Source organism: Triturus cristatus, chromosome 1_1 (assembly GCF_964204655.1).
Source record: "Triturus cristatus chromosome 1_1, aTriCri1.1, whole genome shotgun sequence".
Taxonomy (NCBI): Eukaryota; Metazoa; Chordata; class Amphibia; order Caudata; family Salamandridae; genus Triturus; species Triturus cristatus.
Genome location: NC_140579.1, coordinates 89,345,961 through 89,353,047, shown reverse-complemented (window position 1 = coordinate 89,353,047; position 7,087 = coordinate 89,345,961). Strand labels below are relative to the sequence as shown.

At 50.1% G+C, this 7,087-nt stretch overlaps 1 protein-coding gene across 4 annotated transcripts in view; it reads left to right on the top strand.

The window, feature by feature from the left end:
- Window positions 1-291: 291 nt before the first annotated feature.
- Window positions 292-7,087, top strand: part of LOC146869566 (epidermal growth factor-like protein 8) — a 168,909-nt gene continuing 162,113 nt past the window's right edge. For 2 of the 4 annotated variants that reach the window (XM_085606213.1, XM_085606221.1), the window contains exon 1: window positions 292-1,684. The gene's annotated coding sequence lies outside the window, so the exon portion shown is untranslated. The remainder of the gene's footprint in view (window positions 1,685-7,087) is intronic. The other 2 variants (XM_085606241.1, XM_085606232.1) reach the window with 2 other exon arrangements.

The following is a 7,087-nucleotide window of genomic DNA, read 5'->3' as shown; positions in this document are numbered from 1 at the left end:
AGGCAGAGATAGGGCCTGGAAGCAGCGCGACACGTGCACAGCGCTGCAGACCCACGTGTCTGGCCCCTCTCCCCAGAGCGCCCTCTCGCCCCTGCCCCCCTCACGCGCCCCCATTGACCTCAGTTTAATTTTTGTCACCACGGGATTTAGAACAATCTAAAAAAAACAGGAAAAAAATCAACTCCGGCATCAGCAGCCCCTCCTCCCTCCTCCCTCCTCCCCGGGAGAAGTGAGCCGGCGGGGAGGGAGACGGGCCAAGTGCAGCAGGGGGGTCAGACAGGGCAGAGCGAATAGATGAAGCACAGACGGGGCACGGACAGGGTGGGGAGACTCAGAGAGGCCACGGGCATGGGGGCTCACAGGAGGCACGGAAGGAGGGCTGACCATCAGGGGTAATTCGCAGAGAACGCCCAGAGAGAGGGCCAGCCGGCCACCAGAACTGCTGCCAGCGTACCAGGCTGCAAACAGCTCCAGGGTCTGGCAACCAGACCCGGCTGGACACCTGTACCCAGCTCACCAGACCAGCACCCAGCCGGACACCTGTTACCAGCTCACCAGACCTGCACCCAGCCGGACACCTGTTACCAGCTCACCAGACCAGCACCCAGCTGAATATCTGTAACCAGGCTCACTGGACCTGCACCCAGCCGGATACCTGGAACCAGCTCACCAGACCAGCACCCAGCTGAATATCTGTAACCAGGCTCACCAGACCTGCACCCAGCCGGACACCTGTTACCAGCTCACCACACCTGCAGCTGGGTACCTGTAACCTGATCTTTATCCAGCTGGGCACTTTAACCGGCTCATCGTACCCGCAGAAAACGTAAATCCTGTACCCAGCTCACCAGGCCTGCAGTCGCCTCACTAGACTTGCAGAAATTGGATATTTTTACCAGCTCCCCAGTCCTGCAGTCAGAGCTGCAGTCCGCTGGATACCTGTGCCCAGCTCACCTTTAAACAGACCTGCACCCAGCCGGATACCTGTAACCAGCTCACCAGTAACCAGACCTGCACCCATCTAGATCTCTGTGACCAGCTCACCAGACCTTCAGGAGGATACCTGTAAGTGTAACCAGCTCACCAGACCTGCACCCAGCAGCATAACTGTAACCAGCTCACCTGACCTGCACTCAGCCGGATACCGGTAACCAGCTCACCAGACCTGCACCCAACCGGATACCGGTAACCAGCTCACCAGACCTGCACCCAGCCGGATACAGGTGACCAGCGCACCAGACCTTCACCCAGCTAGATACCTGTAACCAGCTCAGTACACCTGCACCTCGCCAGATACCTGTAACCAGTCACCATTCCTGCACCCAGTTGGATATCTGCAACCAGCTCTCTAGACATGCACCCACCCCGATACCTGTAACTAGCTCTCTAGTCCTGAACCCACCCGGATACCTGTAACGAGCTCACCAGACCTGCACCTAGCCGGATACCTGTAGCCAGCTCACCAGACCTGCACGTAGCCGGATACCTGTAGCCAGCTCACCAGACCTGCACCTAGCCGGATACAGGTAACCAGCTCACCAGACCTGCAGCCATCTTGCCGGACCGGCAGCCGCCCGACCAGGCCAGTAAACGGTCCATCAAACATTGGCCAGTTGACCGGTCCTGCAGTCAGCGCACAGTGCCTAAAGCAAGTACGCAGGCCCCGCAACCACGTCAAGGACAGGTAAGACCCCCACAGGTAACGCTGAAAGCCTGATGCGAGGGATTCGCGGAACTGCACGTTCACGCGCCGGAGGTGGGAGCAATCACCCGCTTGAGAGCAAAGCTGGAGAACCCGCGTGGGTGACAATGATGAAAGAGAAGGGCTGAGAGAGTCTGCGGGCCGGTAATGGGTGGGTAGGGGCAGAGGCGTTTTAAGGCATGGGCAAAGTGAACCCATGGGCCCTGGGCCCCCACCTTTCAAGGGGTCCCCTCGGAAAGTGAACTTTCTTTATATTTGACTATTGTCGCTCTCCCCAGTGTCATATAAGGATTTTTGGGGTCCTGGGGAAGAAATATGAATTGTTTTTTTGATCCTGGTAAAATGTAACATATAAATGAGTATTGTTTGGCATCATGCAGTTTTATATTAGCAGGAAATTGATAATGAAATTCAAATTTGTTCTCTACAGGGGGCCCGAAAAATAAGTCTTGCCTGGGTCCCCCAAAATCCTTAAGATGACACTAGGTGGGTGGGTGAATGAAATGATGGATGGAATGAATTGGAATGACTGGATTCTGTGAAATTGATCTATTGATGCATGGATGAATGGGATTGTAGTGAGATAAATCATTCTAGGGCGTTGGTTTAGTCCAATGGATGGATGAATGGTCGGGTGGATAGATAAACGGGTAGATGGATGGACGAACGGACGGATGGATAAGATGGAGTGAGTTTGGTAAGGAAGATGTGGAGAATGGATGAATGATGCATGGATGAATGGGTGAATGGGTTGGTGGAATGAATTTGGTGAGATGAATGCGCAGATTGAAATCAGGAGTAGATTGAGTGAGATGGATGGATGAATTGAGGTATGTATGAGTGGATGTTGTGGTATTGGCAAGATGGATCTATGGATGATGTAGAGCTTTGATTTGGTAGAATGGATGGACGAATGGATGGAACAATGTGGTGTGTTTTGTGAGAATCATGTGTGGATGGATGGATGAATGGATGGAACGATGGGGTGTGTTTTGTGAGAAGCATGTGTGGATGGATGGATTGATGGGTGAATGGATGGATGGATGAATGGATGGAACGATGGGGTGTGTTTTGTGAGAAGCATGTGTGGATGGATGGATGAATGGATGGAACGATGGGGTGTGTTTTGTGAGAAGCATGTGTGGATGGATGGATGAATGGATGGAACGATGGGGTGTGTTTTGTGAGAAGCATGTGTGGATGGATGGATTGATGGGTGAATGGATGGATGGATGAATGGATGGAACGATGGGGTGTGTTTTGTGAGAAGCATGTGTGGATGGGTGGGTGGGTGGATGGATGGATGGAAGAATGGACGGATGGAACGATGGGGTGTGTTTTGTGAGAAGCATGTGTGGATGGATGGATTGATGGGTGAATGGATGGATGGACGAATGGATGGAACAATGTGGTGTGTTTTGTGAGAATCATGTGTGGATGGATGGATGAATGGATGGAACGATGGGGTGTGTTTTGTGAGAAGCATGTGTGGATGGATGGATTGATGGGTGAATGGATGGATGGATGAATGGATGGAACGATGGGGTGTGTTTTGTGAGAAGCATGTGTGGATGGGTGGGTGGGTGGATGGATGGATGGAAGAATGGATGGATGGAACGATGGGGTGTGTTTTGTGAGATGCATGTGTGGATGGATGGATGAATGTACGGATGGAACAATGGGGTGTGTTTTGTGAGATGCATGTGTGGATGGATGGATGAATGTACGGATGGAACAATGGGGTGTGTTTTGTGAGAAGCATGTGTGGATGGGTGGATGGATGGATGAATGTACGGATGGAACAATGGGGTGTGTTTTGTGAGAAGCATGTGTGGATGGGTGGATGGATGGATGAATGTACGGATGGAACAATGGGGTGTGTTTTGTGAGAAGCATGTGTGGATGGGTGGATGGATGGATGAATGTACGGATGGAACAATGGGGTGTGTTTTGTGAGAAGCATGTGTGGATGGGTGGATGGATGGATGAATGTACGGATGGAACAATGGGGTGTGTTTTGTGAGAAGCATGTGTGGATGGGTGGATGGATGGATGAATGTACGGATGGAACAATGGGGTGTGTTTTGTGAGAAGCATGTGTGGATGGATAGATGGATGGAGTTGGTTCGGTGTGATGAATTTTTGAATAGATAGAGGAATGGGTGGAGTCGGTTTGGGAAATGAATGAATGGGTGGCTAGAAAGACGAGGATTAATTACATGGATGGATGGGAAAGGTTTGGTGAGAGGGATGTAGGGAGTGGTGGTATAGATAGGTGGTTCATGGGTGGAATAGGGTGGATTTGGTGAGGTGGATGCTTGGATTTGGTCTAGCACATATTGGTTCGGTGGATGGTGTGGGTGGGTTTGGTGATGTGGAGCTGCATGGGGTGGGTTCAGTGAGATCGATGTATGATAGATATAGGGTGTGGTGATATAGATGGGTGGTTCATGGGTGGATAGAGTAGACGTGGGGAGGTGGATGCATGGATCTGGTTAGCACATAGATGGTTGGGTGGATGGTGTGGGTGGGTTCGGTGATGTGGAGCTGCACGGGGTGGGTTCAGTGAGATGGATGCATAATAGATATAGGGAGCAGTGATATAGATGGGTGGCTCATGGGTGAATAGGGTAGATGGAGGGAGGTGGATGCATGGATATGGTCTAGCACATAGATGTTTGGGTGTATGATGTGGGTGGGTTCAGCTATGTGGAGATGGGTGGTTCATCACGGGTGGTGGGTTTGGGCATGTGCCTTTGTACAATCAAAGGCTCTGATCGAGATGGTTTGCTGTCTCTCATTAACAGGTTAGTTGGTGGGAGGAGGTTTGCCCTAAAAGGTGGACGGTAAAGGGTGGTGGATGATTGGTTGGGTTTCATGAGATGGGTGGGCAGAATGAATGGAGGTGGTTCAGTGAGAAGGATCGATGGATGAGTTAATGGATGGATCGGGTTAACAGGGAGGGATTGGATGTCTTCTTAGGTTTGGGTGGGTGAGCAATGGATGAGGGCATTTGTGATTGATGGATGGGTGAATGAGTGGATGGGTGTGTTGCACGAGTGTTGTGTGGGCTTGGGGAGGTGGCTGTAGGGAGTTTGTTTACTCGAATAAATGTGAGCTGGGTGAATGGATAGATGAACGAATGGAGATGGATGGATGGATGGATGGATGGGTGAATGGAGGGGAGTAGGTTTGCTCTGATGGATCGATTTATGTATAGGATTATCATGGACCGATGGGTGGATTCATGTGTGTGAGTGCGGGTGGGTGGCTGGAGTGGGGTTGGTGAGTTGGTCTCAGTGAGGTGAATGGATGGATAGGTGGATTGGTAGATGAATGACAGATGTAGATGGTTTGGTGAAATGAATGGCTGGAAGGATGTAGTGGGTGGGTTTGGTGAGATGAATGGATGGCTGGTCCAGGAGGGGTGGGTGGGTTGAAGGGGACGGATGACTCGCTAGACCGGATGGGTTTGAGGGTCTCTTTCAAACCACTTCAAACAGTGCTTGATGCAAACACCAGCTGTATTTCCCCAGGGCCACGGGACGCTTCAGTGTTAAAAGTGTCTCTGTGCTGTGACACAGACCAGTTTGAGAATCAGGACAGAGGTGCATTGTGAGAGCTCTGAGAAGGCCTCACCACTGAGGAACCAGTATGTACTGCAGCCAACTGGAGGTGCGTTCTAAAGCATTCAGTTTACAGTGCCCAGAAATAGGTGCATAGTGCCTTGCAATCTGAAGGTGCACTGTGTGTCCTACACGGCTGCCCCAGTACTGGGATACAAGTGGAGCCTGAACCCAATAGCAGAGGTGCATTGGGAGAGGCAGTCCCAGTACTGGCATACAGGTGCACACTGCAGGTGAGTGAGTGAGGCATTTGTAAGGGTGACATATGCCGGAAGGCTTCTTGGCGCTAGGACTACTCCCAACCAGCAAACGGAGAGGAGAGAGAGAGAGAGAGAGAGAGAGAGCCAGCAGAAAGGTACTGGACACGAGTGTAAACTGCAGGTCCTGGCACAGGTGCATCGTAAGAGTTACTGGGATACAGGTACATACTAAAGGTCAGGATAGAGGAGCATTATATGAGATCTGTCCTGCTCCCACAGCTGGGTTACAAGCAGTGCTCGATTTGTAAAAGATGAAGGGCGACATGTATGACCATTTCATTTTGTGACTCTCTAAGTGCTATTATTTGTGGACTCGCAAAATTAAATGTACTAATGTCTCTCCGACACACTTAGTGATTCCCAATGAGGTCGTAAGTGACCTGCCTCATCAATATTCATGAGGCAGTGCACAATTTATGACCCATTGGGAATGGCCTGTACTCACAAGGATGGTGGCTTGCTGGGGTCAGCAGACCACTATGTCTGTGATTGCTTTTTAAATATTTTTGTGAATGCAGTCGGATTTCCTTAAAGGAAAACAGAATGCATTTAAAAAAGAAAAATTAAAAGCTACTTTTAAATTTTTTTAAGAGGCAGTGTTCTTAAAAAATTTTGCCACCCACATTCACAAAGGGGAAGGGGTCGCAAACATGCATTCATGCCCCTGCGACTTGGCATTAGGAAAGGATGCCCTTGGCACGACCCTCCCCAATACCGACTTGCAAACCGTATTTTACCAATTAGGTTACCGGCTCGTAAAATAGAGTTAGTACATGCTGGAAGCCATTTTAGCTGTCGCAAACGGTCCGATTCTCCTTTTGTAACAGCTAAAAATGGTCATACATGTGCCCCTAAGTGCCAAGGCCCAAAGTTTTGCTCTAAAGCAGGCTACTGGCGCTATTTTAGATCAGCATACCAAATACCAAGGCTACGCAGTCTTGATTCCACTTTATGTCGCTTTAGCTACTCCCTGCCCCTTTATCTCCCGTTTGTCATGTTTTTCCAACTTTCTCTTTCTTCTTCTTTCTCCCGAGTGTGCTTTAACTCGATTTCTCTGGCTGAAAATCTGATGAAGAAAAGAAGTGCTGGTCAGCAAAAATGGGTACCGGTGGCCCCACCCGGAACCACCAGATCGAATTAACCTCTGGGTACAAGTACCTACTACAGGTCAGGCTAAACAGCCATTGTGTGAGTTCCATTGAGGTCCTAGTGCTGCGGTACAAGTAGGTACTACAGTTTGGGATAGAGGGGCATTGGATGAGCTCTGCGGAGGTCCCGGCGCTGGAGGTTCAAGTACATACTACTGGTCATGGTTAGCTCTCTGTGAGTGTCCAACCCTGAAAGTAGACATATTACAGGTGCAGTACAGTATGCACCCCTTCCTACTGGAGTACAAGTAATTTCTGCATTTGAGGATAGAGGTGCATTGTGAGAGCTCTGTGCATGCTTCTGACTGTGGTACAAGTACATATTAGAGGTTGGGATAGCGGTTTATTGTG